This window comes from Camelus bactrianus, chromosome 2 (assembly GCF_048773025.1).
Source record: "Camelus bactrianus isolate YW-2024 breed Bactrian camel chromosome 2, ASM4877302v1, whole genome shotgun sequence".
Lineage (NCBI taxonomy): Eukaryota > Metazoa > Chordata > Mammalia > Artiodactyla > Camelidae > Camelus > Camelus bactrianus.
In genome coordinates, this window is record NC_133540.1 from 132,517,343 (window position 1) to 132,535,649 (window position 18,307).

At 49.3% G+C, this 18,307-nt stretch overlaps 1 pseudogene; it reads right to left on the reverse strand.

The window, feature by feature from the left end:
- Positions 1-14,739: 14,739 nt before the first annotated feature.
- On the reverse strand, positions 14,740-15,169 carry LOC105072483 (MORF4 family-associated protein 1-like; annotated as a pseudogene).
- Positions 15,170-18,307: the final 3,138 nt, after the last annotated feature.

The window sequence follows — 18,307 nt, forward strand, 5'->3', positions numbered from 1 at the left end:
TTTCGTGGCTTTAAGGCAAAAAGCAGATGTTTATTAAGAAGCCTGCGAACAAAACTCAAGAACCTGTTGCTCGCCACAGCAGCGCTTCCGCCGAGCCCCGCGCCAGGCAGTAGCAGCCGGCCGGCCGGTCCCCCGGGCCGGGGCGCGGGCGGCCAACGACCACTGGGAGAGGCTCCCGAGCCCCGCGCTGCCCGCCCACCGCCGGGCCGCCGCCGCCCTCGAGCGCGAGCACGTGCGCGCACCTTGGGGCGGCCGGAGGCTGGGGGGCAGCGGGAGCCTGCAGGGCGCGGTCGCCAGCGAGGAGCAGGCCCTGGACCCCGCCCACAGGCCGGCGCCGAGGCGGAGGGGAGGGTGACGAAGCTGTGCGAGGAGGCGGAGAGGAAGGCGGTGGAGGCTGCGCTGATAGGGAGGAGGATGGCGGAGCTGCACCAGCAGATCCACGGCTGCGCGTGTTACCGACGGACGCGGGAGCGGCGGGGAGGCGGGCTCGCCGTAACGCCCCGCGCCGCAAGGCCGCGTCCGCCCTGAGCGGCGGGAGGCGGCGGGGGCAATGAGGGTGGGACCGTGCCAAGCTTTTCGCTTAGGTAGCGTGTTATTTTTTAATGTTGCTGATTAGAAGAAAATGATTTGCTGTGTCGTTGTGAAACGTAGAGACCACTTCCCACTAAAATGTCTGCAGGATGCGGACCAGATCAGTCACTAGGGTGAAAACCTAGGCCATCGGGCCAAAAAAGAAGAGGGGGCTCGTTACAGTAGTGCGAGAAGAAAACTTGCAAATACTGTGATGAAACGGCCCGGTGTCAGATGACCTCAGAGCATTTTGCTTGGGTGGTCGGAGTTGTTTGCCTTAGTGATAGGAGAGTCTTAGAATTAACGTTGTGATGAATTTCGCCCCTTGTCCTCTAGGTTATCCGCTGAGGGACTCTATTCAGCTGCTAAGGAGGACTGACTGCTTGGTGAGGCTGAAACCAAGAGAGCCTTTCTTTTTCTCTCCCCACCTTTTCTATTTGCGTTTTCACCGTGTTAAACGCCAAATCTCCAGTACCAGTGTGGTAGATGATTTCAGTATTATATCCGTCATAGGTGAACCTTGATGATTAGGTGCATTCAGGTTGGAAAAGACAGCTTTTAATTAAACGCTCTTACATAAAGGAATAGGGCCTAGAGTGTAAGCTGCTGTGTGGTCATATTTTTGTACTGTGATTTTATTTTATTTTTAAAGTTTGAAAGTATCTTTCTTGTACTTTGCAGTTTTTTAATGCTTCCTGGAATTTGGGACCCATGAAAGGAGCTGGAAGTAAAAGTTATGCGAGAAAGGAGACCCTATTTGGCTGCAGCTGCTGAAGCAAGAACCCAAACCCCAGTCAAGGGTGTGGATGCCTCTTCTTTGGACAGGATTGAGAAGGCCCAGAGGGCTGCTGGGCATGGAGAGTGGTGGTGTGCGGGTGTTCGGATTTTGTATTTCATCTCATCAACGGAGGGAGCTGTGTTCTTTTGGTTTTCTTTGTTTTTTCAGAATTACAATTTTTCCGTGGCATGTTAACTGATGCACATCACGTGACCTGTCTGGTGAGTAACCTGGAAGAGGGCATGAGTTCTAGGTACTACATGGATTTGCTGACTTGGGGGTAAAATGTTTCCACATACTGTAGTTGTGGGCTTAGGGGCTTCTTGCCACAGATGCACATGACCTCTGCAGAGGCCCGGCAGAGTTGGGAGGATAGCGCGGAGCTGGCCGTGGTAGGCCTCAGCCCGAGAGTAGGAGGCATCTTCCAGGTTTAGATGATGTCCAGCCTCGGTCGTCAGAGCAGACCCCACAGGGAATGGGTTCAGAGCTCTAGCTTGTTATGATAAAGTTCATTTGCTTAGAAACACAAATGCTGAAAGCCTGTTTTTAGAATCTTTGTGCAAATGACCAAAGCCACTGAGTTGGCCAATAAAAGGTGAGATAAATAAACTTTTTCCAGAATGAAAATTTCTCGTTTGTTGTTGTCATTGTCAAAAGGAGGTCAGACACTTTTGATTTAGGAAAAGTGTTCAGAAGCCTGTAGCCCAGAGGAAGGTTTGATCTACAGGGGCTGTAACAAGTGTGGGGAACAGGAAGGGACCTCATGAAAGCATTTGGTCTGGCCCCTGCCTTCAGGGAGCTGAAGTTCATTCAGTCAGTTAACATTCACTGTGACCATGTGCCTCTCCAGACACTGCTGGGCATTAGGAATTTCCAGGAGAAGCAACCTTGTAGGTTGAGACAGGTCCATGAACCATAATTACAATACAGTATCCCCAGTGCTGGTCTTTGATTTGACACATAAATTGAGTGCCTGCAGGTGCTGGGGTCCGTCAGGGAATGAAGTGCTTGCACACTTGGACCTGATGTTCATAAGAAGCTTAGAACAGTGCCTGATAAGTTTGGGATCATAAATGTAAACCAGTCCTGCTGTAGGCAGTCAAAAAGATATGGGTACCCTGTGTTCATGCTGTGGTAGAAGCACTGTGGAGGGAGTCAGCTGAGCTCAGGGAGTTTGAGGAAGAAAGTTTTCCAGACCAAGGACTCTTGGTCTGGGCCTGGGAGTGTGAGCACAGCTGCCCAGGCACTCAGGATCCAGAACTGGCCCAGGGTCCATCCACAGGGAGAAGTGTGGCATAGCAGAGAGGGTTTGGGGTGTTTGGAGAGTGCAGGGAGCTGATGAGGGAGTAGGAAGCGTGGTTGCGGAGGTCTTCGTGTGACTCTGAAGAGTTTAAACTTGATCCTGTGTGTCCAGGCTTCTCCACCTGGGGCCTTTGTGTTCTGGGCTGTACCCACTACCAAGAGATACTCTGGTACATTCTGAATAGTTACTTACTTGCATGTTTGAAAGAAAAATATTTTTGTAACTTTCACTAAACGACATGCCACTCACTAAAGAAGTTTCACACTTCAGGCTGCTTATGGCTCTGCCCTGGGCCCCTGGAGCAGTGCTGTTCAAACTTAAGGTGCATCTGAACCCCTGGGAAATGGACAGACAAGGCTGTGAATTTGGAGGTATCACGGCTATAATTGCAGAAGGGAAATGGGGCCTGACCTACCGCCTCCCTGCCTTAACTTCCTTTGCCTGCTTATGACGTCTGTCAGGATTGGAATTGCAGCAGACAATTTCAGATCCAGCCCGGCCCCCAAGTCTGTCGTCCTTGGCTTTTAGAAGGGTGATTGTATCTTCTGCCATGGCTTAACCAGTGGATAACAGCCCAGACCATTGTGAATGCAGCCAGACAGGGCTGGGGTTGCCAGGACTGAGGGTCTGCACATCCCCTCTCTCGGACCCCTAGCCTCAGGGTCCCTTTCCTGGCCAGACGGTGGGTGACTGTGCAGCAGTGTCAAATGGAGAAGGGCAGGAGGTGGAAATACGGGTATTCTTTGTGAGCCCCTCTCTTTGAGTATGGTGTCTTTTAGGCAAACATGCTTTTAGTTCAAAGAAATACATTTCCCTTTTTAGATAAATGGTACCTGGGATGGTTACTTTTGCTTTCAGCAAACTCATGAAGAGGAAAATCAGTCTCTAGGATACAGATGTGCTGGAATAAGTCAAATTCTAAGGCCACTCAAGGGGCCCAAGTGAAAACAGCACTGATCCTGTCTCTGCTGTCACCCACGGCTGAGCCCCTGCAGCTCCCGGCCGTGCCAGGGTGTCAGCTGTGTGGAAATGAGAAGAAAACAGGTCTGTGTTGTGCAAATCTACGTGGGATCAGATACTAACATACCTTGCCTCATTTTCGCAAGTTTCAGAGATCTTTATTATCCTCATTGCTCAGGGGAGGCAACCTGGGCTGAAGAAGCTCTCAGGGACTTGCCCGGGAGTGTTGAACTGACTGGTGCCAGAGCTCCTGGCACAACATCCACTGGCCCCTGGTGTGCCATCTGCCCCTTCTCAGCACCCAGGTCTTCGCCGTTTTCAAAATAAAAGCCCCCAGTGCAGAGCACTCTGTAGAGGGATGCAGCCGCAAGCGCCAACTGAGTTGCGGGCCTCTAGGATGTTGCAGGAACAATCCGTGAAGGACCATGTCTAGTCCGAGAAGTGTGAAAGTCCCTGGGGGCTGGGTGGGATCAGGGAGCCCGGGTCCCTCCTCCTGCCCGTGTCCCAGGTTCCAGGTGTCCTCCAGCAGACCCCTACCAGCTGATTTCATAGAGTGGATTTGCTTATTCATTTGTTCATTTATATATTCAGCAGATATTTTGCTGGCAATGTACTAGGTCCTAGGGACACCAAAGAACAGTTGGCTCCCTGGAGAGTCATTGACCCATTCATTCATGCACTTGAATATGTATCGATGAGCTGATATGTGCTCCACCCTGGCTAAACCTTGTAGCCCCAACTTTACCACAGCTGCTGCCTTCAAAGGGCTTGTTCCCCTAGTGGGTGAGACGAGCAGTTTAACGGACCGCACCTGTTGGGTGAGAAGTGCTGGGGGTTAGAGGGCACGAGGGCTTATGTAACCCAGCCGGGCAGTGGGGAGGGCTCCCTGGAGGAATCACAGACCTTGTGTTAGGTGATCAGTTCTACTTGGAGGTGGCGAGTGGGAGAAGAGGCTACGTGGGGTTCCAACCCTTATGGCCCCATCCTCTCAGTACAGAACTGCTGAGGCCTCTGCATCTGGGTGTTTCCTCAGCTAAGCTAACCCCTTGGATGAAGGCATTTGGGGTTTGGGGCACCATGAGGGTAAACTGGGGACAACCAAGTACATGATATGTGCACCTTGGGACCCAAGGGCAGTATCCAGTGTCTGAGCCCAGAGGAAGGGAGGAAGCTCGGGGAAGAGCTGACAATACAACAGACAGTGGATGGCGCAGAAGGCACGGGCTGGGGTCGCAGGGCTCGTTCCACTCCTGACCCTGCCCCTTGCTCCATCTGTCACCTTGGGCAAGTCTCTTCCTGTACCACTGTAAAATGTGGATTTGCACTGTCTTGTCTTTGAGATTCCTTGGGGCCTCGGCATTCCATTTGTCCAGGATTCCTGTCAAGTAACCAGCCATCTCCTGGTGCAGAGCTTTGAGGCCAGGTGTCTCCAGCCCTTTTGTGGCCTTCTGGAATTTAATTTTATGGTCCGACCACACTGGGACTTCCAGTGAGGTTCTGTATTTGGACTAGGAGTCATTAGGCGGCAAAGATGCCTGGGTTCCAGGGAGGCCCTGAAACATTCTCTCCAACTGGAGAAAGACTATGGGACACATGAAATTGATCTCTGATCCTCCCCGTGGTCATCTGGGAATACCCATGACATAATTCTTGATTAGTTAAAGGTATCCTGAACTTGGGTCAGGGTACACAATCATTCTCACCATTTATTCAGTGTCCTGTAAATCATACCCAATTCACCCACGTCCCTTACCTCTCACAGTCATGGTTGCAGATATGCTGAGACTGAGAAGAATGAATGAAGTGCTCCTTAATGTGGTCCCTTAAATCACCCCTGCTGACTCCCAATTCCTCCTACCTGCCTGAGCCACCAGTCACCTAGAGAAAGGCGGCGCAGTCACCACCTGCTCTAACGGAGGGTTTGTCCGTCTCTCTTGTAGGTCTGTCAGGTTTGGGTTCACACAGTGGGAAGCTATGTGGTGAAGTGCATACAGGTTTAGAGATGTACTCTCTTCCTGTTGAATTAAAACATCATTATGCAGGGACCTTCTATTTCTAGTAATACATTTATTGTAATTGCTGATATATTTGGGTTTATTTTTACCCACTTTTGACCTGTACCACTTCTCCCATTTACTTCGCTCTAAGAGACTGCTGCAAAGAGGTAGGGGAGGAGCCAAGATACATAAGAGTTTTTACAACAAAGACCGGGTAGTCGAAACATCAAAAAATTACTGTTGATTAAGGAAAACCAGACATCTCAAGTCAAAGAATTTAGTGCTTTTCTATGTATGGGAAGGTGCAAAGGGCTGGGCTCACCGAAATCATTCCTTTGACGTGCACCTGCCTATCCAGGGCCAGGCTCCCATTCTTTCCCACCCTGAGTTCCCACAGGGGACACCGTTGAGGGTGGCTGCAGAAGCCAGGCTGCCTGCTTGTCCGCGTCCTCAGTTCCCTCCGTTCACAGTCGAGGGTGGCAGTAGCGGCTGCTGACTTGATGGCCACAGCATTCTTTGTTTACTGATATGGCTGGCAATATTTTTCATTCACAATAGCATGCATTGTCAAACTCCGGTGCTCAGTGACCACCCCACCCCATGCAGGAGTCCCAAGAACACATTTTGAGAACCAATAGATGAGCCAGGGACTCTCAAACTTGGGTGACGTCAGAATCACCTAAAAGTAGAGGGCGCAGGCCCTTCAGCAAGCCGGGCCTCCTGCTGGTGCTGAAGCCGCGGAGCTGGAGACACGGGAGGCTCAGCGGTGCCCACAGCCTCGTGGCCGTCTCCCCGACGCCCAGCCCAGCGCCTGGCACCGTCAGAGCTTCAGCAGTGCTGGTGGCTGTCCAGCTACAGACTTCAGGAGCCTCGCTTACACACCACTGTTTGCCTAGTAGTGAATTTGTCAGTTCCAGGGCTGGGTTGTCGGCGCCCCCTGTTGCTGCTTTTCGGATATGAACCGTGGCGGTGCTCAGTCCCCCAGCGAGGACAGTGCTCACCCACTGACTGTCACGTGAGCAGGCTCTCCCAGGCCCCACTGGGGCCAAAGAAGACCCAGGGCTTTGGGGGCTGAGCTGGGTGCCTGAGCAACGGGGAGAGCAGGAACTCTGTCCCCTTAGGCCTGGTCTCAACCCCTCTCCGTGCATCTCAGGCAGGCCCCTTTGGCCTTCTGGGCCTCCTTTTCTTCATCCTTAACCTGGGGTGATGCATTTTCCTTGCCTGGTGGTCGTGAGGATTAGAGGCTTATGTAAAGCAGGTAGCTTGGTGACGGCAGGAGATGAGTGCTCAGTAAATGTAAAGCGAAGAATTTTAATAAAGTAACATCCGCAAAGCGAGTGGCACACTAAGGATGGAGGGTTGAGTGGGTGCATTTCCAGGGAATAATCACCATTTTTAAAGCACATTATACGATACAAAGACAATCTCCTTCAAATATAAAAGTAAAATACATACTCCCTCCTGCACAGTATAACACAATTCAAGTTTGGCCTTAAAAAAAAACTGTAAGTTAGTTCCTGTGACATCACATATGTGAGGGCTGCTCACAACCTCTCAGAGTCCGAGTGTTCTTTCAAGGGTCCTAGCACCATGCCCGTGTGACAGCAGAGTGGCACAAGCTTGCTCTTCTGTCCCCCTGCTGCACAGCAGTGCATGCCTGAGGCCAGGGCCCCGCACAGGCATGCTTGTCACTGATCCTGGGTGTCTCCTCTAGACTGAAGGGGACAGGGGTGCTGTGGGCAACCTTCACAAGGACCTGGACGCCGATGAAGACCCCAAGGGGGACTTCAGCAAGTTCATAGCGTTAGTGGCTGCAATCACAACAGCTGGGCACAAGCACTTGGAGTAGGGAGGATTCAACTGATGTCCTGTGGGCCCAGATTCCTCAAGGGGACCCAGGCAGGATCAGGGAGCAGGCCCCTGGCTTCCAGAAGGCCCTTGTTGATAATTTTTCTCCTGGGCTGAGCCTGCTGATGGCCTTCTGATTAATACGGTGCTCATGAAATGATGCTGGTCTCAGAGAAACTGATTATTTCCTTAAATCTCAGCTCCCCTCCCCCACCCACACAACACACATACATAAACAAGAGATAACCCATTAAGTTGCCACTAAATGTTCACTGCCTGCCCACCTGAGAGATGGAGATGAAAACGACCCAGAGTCCATTCACAGGCCATTGCCCAAGTGCCCGCCGCGTGCCAGCCAGAAGCACAGCCCCAGCTTTTGTTTAGTCATCAGCACAAAGTGAGCGCCACCCTGTGCTGGACCCACAGGAGGATGGTGGGACCAACATCCAGTCAGTCAGGCAGCCTCTCATCAAACCCTGGCCCGTACATCTCTCCAAACATGTTTCTTTAAGTAACGTCTTTTTAATGATACTTTTTTTTTTTTTTTTTTTTTTTTTGCCGCCAAGACCATAAAACACAATGACAGAGAAGAAATGAATTACAAGTGAGGATGAGAATCACCAGTAAACAAGCGCCCACGTCACTGATGTTTATAGCCAGTGACTCAGGTGAGGTCTTGGGTATTAAGTCAATAATTTAATCCGGTTTTGAGACTCCTATCATTTTTTTTTTAATACCCAGCAGTGGAAGCCTCTTCTTAATGTCTGAAGATGTTTTCCACCAGAGCATCAGTGGGCATCGCTGAGAGACCCTGAGCTTGGAGATGGACACGGTGATCTGAGGCTCTGGTTGATGCCTCGCTGGGGAAAGGACAGCACGTGTTTTTGCAAGAGGGAGGGCTGCGCTAGGTTAGGTAGGAGCAGGTACACACATTGCAGCAAAGCATGAGAAGTCAGGTTAATACAGCATGGGGGAGCCAAAAGTGTGGACCAGAGTGGAAACTGCTTTTTCTCCTTTCTTGCTGTTTCACAAATGAGTCACCATCCCAACCTGCGAATGACAAATCACCCAGCTTCTTAGTACCGGGGGGAGGCAGGGCCTACAGAAGCTGCTGCTGACACCAGACAGAACCCTTGCTCCCAGGCCCGCTTTGCGCTGGGGTCCGGGCAGACTCCGTCCTCCCCCAGACGTGGGGTCAGGCGAGTGCACCAAGGGCGCGGACCACACGGGTTTTGCAGTCTGGTCTTGGAGAGGTTTCCAGCCACAGTGCCCTGAACCTAGCTCTCCAGGTCTCTTGGCAAATCTGAACTACTCAGTATCTTAAAGGAGTGGACTCTTCTGAGCCATCACCCAGAGTAGGTTTCTGTGCTTCCCAACCAAGAACCCAGACTCCTTGAGAATGAAAACAGTTGCGCGGCACTTCCTTCGCGTGTCTTTCTGGGGGCTTCTCTGACTGGTCCTCCCAATTCCCAGCCTCTCTTCAGGTGACAACAGGCCCATCTTCGCCGGTCTTTCACCTCACAGGATGATCTCCATCAAAATGTCCTGCTTGGAAGAAGATTCTTTTTCTAGAAAGTGCCGTTCCCAGAGCTGTCCGGTTGCCCTGGAATCTTCTTATCCCATCCTGACTGCGCCCCTCCTCTAACCGGGAGATCATGTCTGGTTGGGAGAACAGATCCCTGCCTCCCAGTTCTGTTCAGGGCCCTCTGAGCAGGATGCAGAAGGTCCCGTTCCAACCGGGGAAGTCCACAGTCACCTCTCTGGAGTTCACAGCTCCCCAGGGGGGAGGCGGGTACCTGGCACCCAGGTCCTCATGAAGCAAAAGCCGGGTCCAACCAGCACTGGTGTTTCCAGGAGGGGTCTTTTTTTTAAACCATTATTTCTGCAATACCATGATTCTTGGCCCAAGAAGAAAAGGTGGTAAAAGTCAAGTCTAAAAGCAGGTGGCTTCTCAGTCTGGGTGGACAGCCGGTGTTCCCTTCTCTCACTGCAGAAGAGATCCCCGCGTTGACCTGAATGCCACCCGGAGTGCTGTCTCAGCATGTTGGAACGGCTGCGAGGACTTGATGGCAATGAGTGTCCCAGCATGCGCTCTTCAGTAAAGATACAGTTCTTCCTATCTTTGCTTTTAAAAGGATGCTACAATTAATATTTCCATGCACAAAACTTGGTCTTAAGCTCAGATAATTTCCCAAAGATGGATTCCATTTTGAATCTAGAATTACTAGCTCAAAGGAGAATTTTTATTGTGGTTTAGAAAAAAAAAAACATGAAATTTGCCATCTTAACCATTTCTAAGAGCAGAGTTCAGTGCAAGTAAGCACATTCATACTGTCGTGCAACCAGTCTCCAAAGCTTTTCATCTTGTAAAACTGAGCTTCTGTGCCCATTCGACAGCAGCGCCCCCGCCCCAGCACCTGCTGCCTCTTGGGATTTGACGACTCTAGGGACCTCACGTAAGTGGAATCACACAGGATTTGTCTTTTTGTGACTGGCTCTTCACTCAGAATGTCTTTCAAGTTCATCCATGTTGTTGCACGTGTCAGGATTCCTTCCTTTTCAAGGCTGAATAACCTTCCACTGTATGGGCAGACCTCACTTTGCTTAGCCATTTATCTGGCCATGGACATTCAGGTTGCTACCAGATTTTAAAATATATATATATATATAAAATTTCACCCGAGTCACTATCTCCACTATCTCACTTGGGAAAACAAGCAGCAGCCATTTCTCAGGTGAACCTACCACTTTTGTGACTGTTTCCCGCAGAAGAGGCCACCTGAGCAGCAGGCGCTCCTGGCCCTCGGGGTACTGCCTGCGCCCCCTGCTGCTGATTTGCAGAATTGCTCCCTGGCTGAGCTCTGTCCCTGAGTTACCCGGGAGGGTGGTGCATTTTCACCTTCTCCGGAATGTCAGGTGCTGTGGGCGCTGGGACCACCGTGCCCTGGTGAACTTCTGGCTGAGCACACCAAGTCACGGGGGCTAAAAGCCATATTGCTTAAGCCACATTTAGTCAGTATCTGCCTTCACAATTACTGTGCAATGACGACTTGTCATTCATTTTGGCCATTCAACACCTGTATCCCTGTTTGTTTGGGGAATTCATCACTTAAGCATCTTGATAGGTGGCAAGTCTGTCTTCTTCGTCCTCTCGCCCTGCTCAGAGGGCTCTGACTCCCATGCCAGGCGACCCTCTGTGGGACGCCCCCTCCACCAGCCTGGCTCTGAGCCCTGATCTGGGCCACCATGGATCCCCACTCCTCTACCAGGACACCTACACCAGTGTGTGTGTCTGTCTGTCTGTCTGTCCTCATTTGCATTTCTAGTCATTCACAGACATGCAGAGAGGCACACACATGAGTCATGTGACAGCACGTTCCCGGTGGGGATCAAACAAGGCGACACCGTGCCCCTTGTGTCGGCTCTCACATCATGAAAAGATGTCCTTCCATGGTCCATTTATGCCACATTTTCTACATTTTTGTTTTTGTTAGTGATTTCACTGTTTATAATGGTCCCCAGGCCTCGTGCTGAGGTGCTGTCCAGTGTCCTAAGCACAGAAGGCTGTGATGTGCCTTGTGGAGAGAACACGTTAGACCAGCTTCACTGAGGCACGCGTCGTGGTGCTGCTGGACACGAGCTCAAAGTGGGCGAGTCAGCATGTTAAATGAGACACTTTTAAACCAAAAGATACATAAAACAAGGTTATGAATAGATTGGTTGATGAAAATGTGTCCGGAGGCTGGCAGGGACCTAACCTGAACTTCCCCTAGGGGCAATGATTCAGTATTTGCTAATTCAGTGTGTTTGGTGCATTTATATACCATAACTACCACAAATAACAAGAACTGACTGTATACACACACATCTCTTCTTTTTTTTTTTAATGGAGGTACTGGGGATTGAACCCAGGACCTTGTGCATGCTAAGCACGTGCTCTACCCCTGAGCTATACCCTTCCCCCCAACACACACATACATCTCTAGGCATGGTGACCACCTGGCAAAACTGCAGCCCGGGACATACCTAAGTGTCCACATTCTTTGTGGCTTCACTCAGGAAGTGAATGAGTGTGTGGGGAACCGCCAAACTGAGGCTGCAAAGGTTAAGACAGCCAGACTTTGGTTGAAATGGGTGTTAAAAGAGTTTGCAAAGAGATGGCAGGAAGGCCAATCAGAAGAAAGGAAAGATGGAACATTGTGGGGATGCAAACTTGAGAGAGAAGGCCAGAAGGGGGCTTAAATTCTAGGCAGCGACAGAGCAAAACCAGGACAAGACAGCTCTGAGAGACGGAGACATTCAGACGTATGTACGAACTCCATGTCGAATGCATGACTTGTCTTACCTCTGGGCAACGTGCTATGTGATTATCCTGCCTGCTGTCTGTCTGCACCACTAGAATGCAGCTCAAGAGGCAGAACTTCAGGACTGTCTATTCCCTGGTGTGTCTCCCAGAGCCTAGAACAGGGCCTGGAATGATGCAGGAGCTCCATGGTATTGATGAATACACAAGAACACCTGTGATAAAGTGAGTTTTCCAAAGGGTTTCAGGAAGGGATTGACATAGGCCAGTTCGCTCTAGCCGAGAGGGAACAGGAATGGAGTAAGACTGCACGCAGTGAGGCCCGTTAGGACGCTATCACATTTGTGGTTTGGAGTAGCTGGAGGGATGTGGCTAAATCCAAGGTGTATTCTGGAGGTAGTTCAATGTGCTTTAGGGACAGGATGGGGACGAAGTGCTGAGGAGGGGGGTGTCAAGAATGACACTGAAGTTTCTGGCTTGGAAACTTCACTTTGAGTTATCTGCCTCGATAAGCAGACACAATGACGTGTAAATAAAGTGTACATACCTAATTGATACTTGTTCATTTAATAATGACTATTAAACACCAACCATGTGACAGCCAAGCACTGGCCTACGTGCTAGGAATTCAGCAGTGAACAAAGTCCCTGCCCTCAAGGGGCTGATTTTACACAGAGAAGTCAGACCACACACAGGTAAATAATCACATGTCAGCAAGTGAGAAGAAAAAAGAGGGTGGAGAGTAATAGGGGATGGCAGGGCTATTTTAAACAGGGTGGCATGGGGAGACCTCTGGTAACGTTTAAGCAGAGACTTGCAAAAAGCGCAGTCAGCCATGCGGATGTAGAATTTCCCAGGTCTTTTCGAAGGGAACACAGAATTTCAGATTTCAGAGCAAACGGATTGTGGGCATGATCGGTTCATGGGAGCCGAATGACTTTCAGAGCTACGGACGGGAGCCAATCCAAATTTTCCACCTGACTTTGAAGTTACTTCAATTCCACTGATATATAAGTAAGAGGGAAAAAATGTGCTAAAACAAACAGGAAATACAGACAACCTCTTGTATGCCTCTAAAATACATTTCATCATCAACCTGGGATAAGGCATCAGCTTGTCACAACACTGCATGAGAGCTGTGGGCAAAAAGGATTCAGAAGTCTCTTAAGGCTCTGAACATGAAAGAGACACGGAATCAAGCCCTGGGATACTGAAAAAATGAAATGCAACCCGACAGAGGAATCCAATCTACGGTGAGTTATTTGAGGGGAAAACATACGTATACACTGTAGACAAATACATAGTACACACACACACTTGTGCATACTGCAAATAAATGTGCATGTGTGTGTGTGTGTGTAGTCAGACACTCAAGGAAGAACACCCATTTCAAAAGAAATTTGTTTATGATTCTTTAATACATAGAGGCTTTGGCCATTGGAAAAAGAGAAAAATTGTTTTTGGTGCAGGTGGTACGTAGGTTTACTTATTTATTTATTTTTAGAGGAGGTACTGGGAACTGAACCCAGGACCTGTGTGTGCTAACACACTCTACCATTTGAGCTATACCCTCCCCCACAGAAATTTTTTTAAGGCTTTTTAGGTTTTATTTTTCAAGGCAAATGAACACTTATTACATGTTGGACTTGGACCTCAACCCCAGTCAGGTCCACAACCCTGACCAACCAGGAAGGACTCTGTGAGCCCTGATGACACCTTCCTTTCTCCAACCTCTCAAGGCTCTTTGTAGATCCTCTCTCTGTTGCGATGCTCTGAACGCCTGTAATGTGCGAGGGTATTAAACAGTCAAGTGTACACCAACATTCTCTAGTCAAGCTTCTCTGTCATTTGGGGTCACCTGTCAGGTTACCCAATACACACAAGACAAAATGCATAGCTCTCCTCCTTTGTCTCACAGAGCTAAAATCCACAAAGACCCAACTTCCATCTCCATCTGTCTCTAGGTCTTCCCAGTCTTTCCAAAGCAGTCTCATTCCCACATTCTTCACCAGCTACATCTGAGGAGTGCCTCCTCCTGCCCCTCTAAAGCAGGGAGATTCTGACCCTAAGTCTTGTGTTGCAAAGTTTCAAAAAACAGGTCACATGTTAGCAAAACACAGGGCAATGCCCAACACTTAAAAAACATGGCAAAATAAAAATAAATGTGACCACGAGACAACTTTTGATTAAGCCCCATATCCCTCATTAGAGTATTCCTCAAACAAAAGTTACTTTCCAGGAGACAAATCTGTTTGACAATCTGAACCTCTATGGAGGTCACCAACCACTGACCCTAAGGGAGGCTGTTACACAGGGGTCAAAAACATACAAAAATGAAATCAAGAAAATGACAAGCTGTTTCAGTTTCCTCGAGGTGGCATCCCATCCTGACCAGAGTCCATCAGCTGGGAACGTACAGCCCAACTGGAAGAAATTTACCAAGCCAAAAAAAAAAACCAAAAACAAAACAAAACAAAACAAAAAACACCCACAAGAATGCCACTTCTTTCAGACAGGTTCTCTGACACATCTGCCCTCGAAGAAAAATTGGAAATTCCTACTGATGGCCCACAGCTTTACTCTTTTCTATCTCTTTCCCTGTGTTCTCACCCTCCCCCCATTTGCCCTATGGCCTACGTTTTCTTTGATTTCTCCCATCCTCCGCAGGGGTAGGCAGGTCTCTCTCCAGCGTCTGTCCCTTTAGAATCGACTTTTATGTTTCACAAAACAAACCTGAAGTTATTTTAATTTTTCTCTAATTACCAGAAGGGTTGTGAGGGGCTACTAAGAACAGTATCTATTAACACCCATCCAAACTAGCACGCCTTCCTTTTCTTCTTGAGCCCAATTTTGCTCCCACTGCCCAAGTTTTGATGCAATAAGATTAGGGCTTCACTCCTAGAATACTACTATCACACAGGAAGCTGTTTAACCGCGCCTGTGGCAGTTACTAAAACCTCGGCCCGGTTCCCGCCGGTCCCACCTCCAGGACGCCTTACCGCCCACCCTCCTCAGGACGACTCGCTTTTCTCTATCCGCCGGACCAGCTGCACCAGCATCTCTGCCATCTTCGCGATCTCCTTGGCCTTCTCCTCGGCCTTCTCGCACCTTTTGGTCACTCTGCCCTCGACGCCGTCGTTCGGATTCTGAAGATGATTGAGCGCGCTCTCCTCCGAGGCCTCCACCTGCGTCTTGATCTGGATGAGCATATTGTCCATCTCCCACAACTTGCTCGGGGTCCGCATGTAGGCTCACCCGTGCTCCCGCGTGAGCGCCGCGATGTCCTCCCGCATCTCGTTGATGACCGGGAGCAGGCACTGCTCGAAGTCCTCCTCGGGCTCCAGCACTTCCACCTCCTCCGGGGCTTCCACCTGCTCCAGGTCCAAGGGCCGCATTTTTCCTGACACTGCTTCACACCTGCACCCGACACCCCCGGGGACGGATGACCAACGGTCAGCGCCGCAGTCGATGCGACCCCCCACTCCTGGTCAATAGCATTCCCCAATTACCTTCAAAACCTTTCCCTCTACGCCTAGTGCTTCCCAGCCGCCCACGCAAACGGGAGGACTGACCAGGTGGACTGGCAGCCGTCACCCCGCGCGTGTTTGCGGCCCTTTCACCGCACGGCCAGACCCCTTTACTGTCAAACCTCGGGCAAGACCAGGGAGCGGGCGCGCACGTCCCCACCCCTGCCCCGCCCCTGCCCCGCCCCTTCTCAAGTCCGCCTTTTGGGGCGCAGGTGGTTTGGTAGCCGTTTGCACGAGAGCTTGTAGGAGTTTTTTCCCTTTAATTCTTTTAAGTAAAGCAATTCTCCAAACTCTGTATTTTAATAAGACAAGCTGGCGTTCATACGCTTACTACCCAAGCACCCACTGCTCCAAGTGCTTAATTTGTGTGAACTCATTTAGCCCTCACAGCAAACCTATGAGATAGGCGAAGAACTGTCCAGAAGTCGTGCTCATGGTCATAATTTGAACTCAGAGCTCCTTGGGTCCACAGTCCCTGCCCGTAACTGCGGCACGTGCTCCCTCTTCTGGGACAGAGCCCTTAAGTCAAAAGCTGCAGATGATCACAAGGCCCTTTCCTCCCAACGCCCCACCCCTGGCTCTCGGACTTCGGGTCTGGGGGGACTTCTCACTCGCTGCCTTGGGTTGTCTGATCAGTAGGTTCTGAACTCTCTTCATCAGACTGTAAACAACCCGAGTTTACTTCTGATTTGGCGCTGTCCTCAGCCCCTCCCTGCAGCCTGGCTGCAAGTAGGACCTCAGGGAATGTTTTAGGGAGAAGACCTTTTTCCCTGAAATAGAAGAACCGCTGCCAGACTGCAGGCTCCTTACAGGCAGGTTCTGGTCTTGGTCACTTCTGGTCTTGGTCACTTATACCCAGGCCTGAAAAACAGCAGGAGCAGTAAATGTTGCTTTAATACTCATTGAACAAAAATGTTTGCGCACCAGTAGTGTGCATTGTGGACTGAATGGAGTCTGTTTCTAGGCTTGTTCACCCAGTGCCATGCTAACATTAGTATGCAGGGAATCCTGCTCACACAAGTGCCACAGATCAGAGCTTTAGTTTTCCTGTACGATAAATAAAGACCAGTGGTCCAAGAGAGCATATTTGTCATTGGGAAAGAGGTGGGAAGCCCCATGAAAAGACCAGCAGGACCCCCAGGCAGGGCCACTACTTTCCCACCAGTGCCATCCAGTTCCCTGGCTCTGTGGTATTATCTGGCTTTTTGCTTCTGTAAAATGGCTTGCTTCTAGGAAAGCGGAATTTACCCCTAAGATTCTATTGGTCCCCAAAGCTCACTCCTGATTGGTCCAATTCTATCACTCCTGATTGGTCCATTTCTAATACCTTATTTGCATATGATGTTGCAAAATTTTGCAAAGTCTAGACTGGTAGCTTATAAAAGCCTACATAAACCTACAGACAGGGTCCAGAGCTTGGAGTGTTAACTCCTTTGGGCCTGCTGGTGTGATAAACCAGAGTTCTCCAACCCTCTGAGTGCTACTTGGTTTCTCACCAGGATCCAGGTTGCTGTAACACTGAGCTGTAACACTTTGCTGTAACAGTAAGAGGTGTAAGTGAGGTTCTTGTCCCATCGCAAAAAGAGTTTAGAGACAAGTAGCAGAGGTTAAGAAAGTTAAGTGAGGATTTATTAAGGGGTAGACAGTACACTCTCAAGGGGAGAGTGGGCAGGCTCAGGTGAGTGGCTGCCCTGAGTTTCCTTGGCAAGTTGGTTATATAGAGTGTAGCAATGAATGAGTGAAATATTCACTGGGGAGGGAAGGGTTTGTGGTCTTATTCCCTGATTTTCATTCCAAAGGAGGGAGGGGTTTTTGTCCTTATTTAGTCTGGATCAGAAGTGTCATGGTGCCAGTTTATGATGGGTACATCTAATCTGCAAGGCTAATTTTACTGACATGAAGACATAATGAGCAAAAGGTTACATTCAGACACTGGAGATTCCTACCATTTCCCACTTTTCTTTGTTGGCCCCCAGGCCACTTGTTACCCCCAAATGTGTGACTACTTATCAGCCCAGAGGTTCCTGCTTTCCTTTCTCTGCCCAGAGACCCCTGGTGCTTACATGATGTAGAGATTCCTCATTTGGCCCATGACCCTCCTTTTTGTCCAGTTGCTGCCATTTGGTCTGGGTCCCCCTTTCTCTGCTCATATCTAGCTATCTGCCTGCTCTAACAAGATGATGTGATTGACAGTGTTTTGCAAATATCAATGCAGTAGATATTAGTGGTGGAAGTATTATAATTATTACAGGACAGTATGTGGGGGTACTTGATGCCAAATGTTCTGGAGTTAGACAAATCCAGAATTAGGTCCTTGTTCCTCCCATTACTTACTCAACAACCTTGGACAAGTTGGTTAACCTGAACACATCTCTCTGTGTCTCAATTTCCACCTGTTACCCTAGGGTGGGCATTAAATGTATGATCCTTAATGATCATAACATGAGATCCATATGGCCCCTAATAATCATATGACATGGTTTCCCCAAGATTTCACACCTCCTGTCTAGATGTGATTATTAGTAGTGCCCCCTTTCACTCCCAAAACTTTCGTTTAATAAATTGGACTTTATAAAAATCATGAACTTTTGTTCATCAAAAGACACCATTAAGAGAGTGAAAGGGCACACCACAGAGTGAGAGGAAGTATTTTCAATACACATAACTGAAAAAGGACTTATATTCAAACTGTACTAAGAATTTCTACAGATCAATGAGAAAAATTCAATTTAAAAAAGGGAGAAAGACTTGAGCTGGCACTTCACAAAAGGAAACATACAAATGGCCAGTAAGTATATAAAAAGGTGCTAGATTGCATGATTCAACAGGGAAATGCAAATTAAAACCACAATGAGATAGCACTATACATCCCCTAGAATGGCTAAACTGTAAAATATTGACACTACCAAGTATTGGGGAAGATGTGGAACACCTGGGACTCTCATACATTCTTAATGGGTGTCTTAGTCTGCTCAGACTGCCACTACAAAATACCGCAGACTGGGTAGCATAAATAACAGA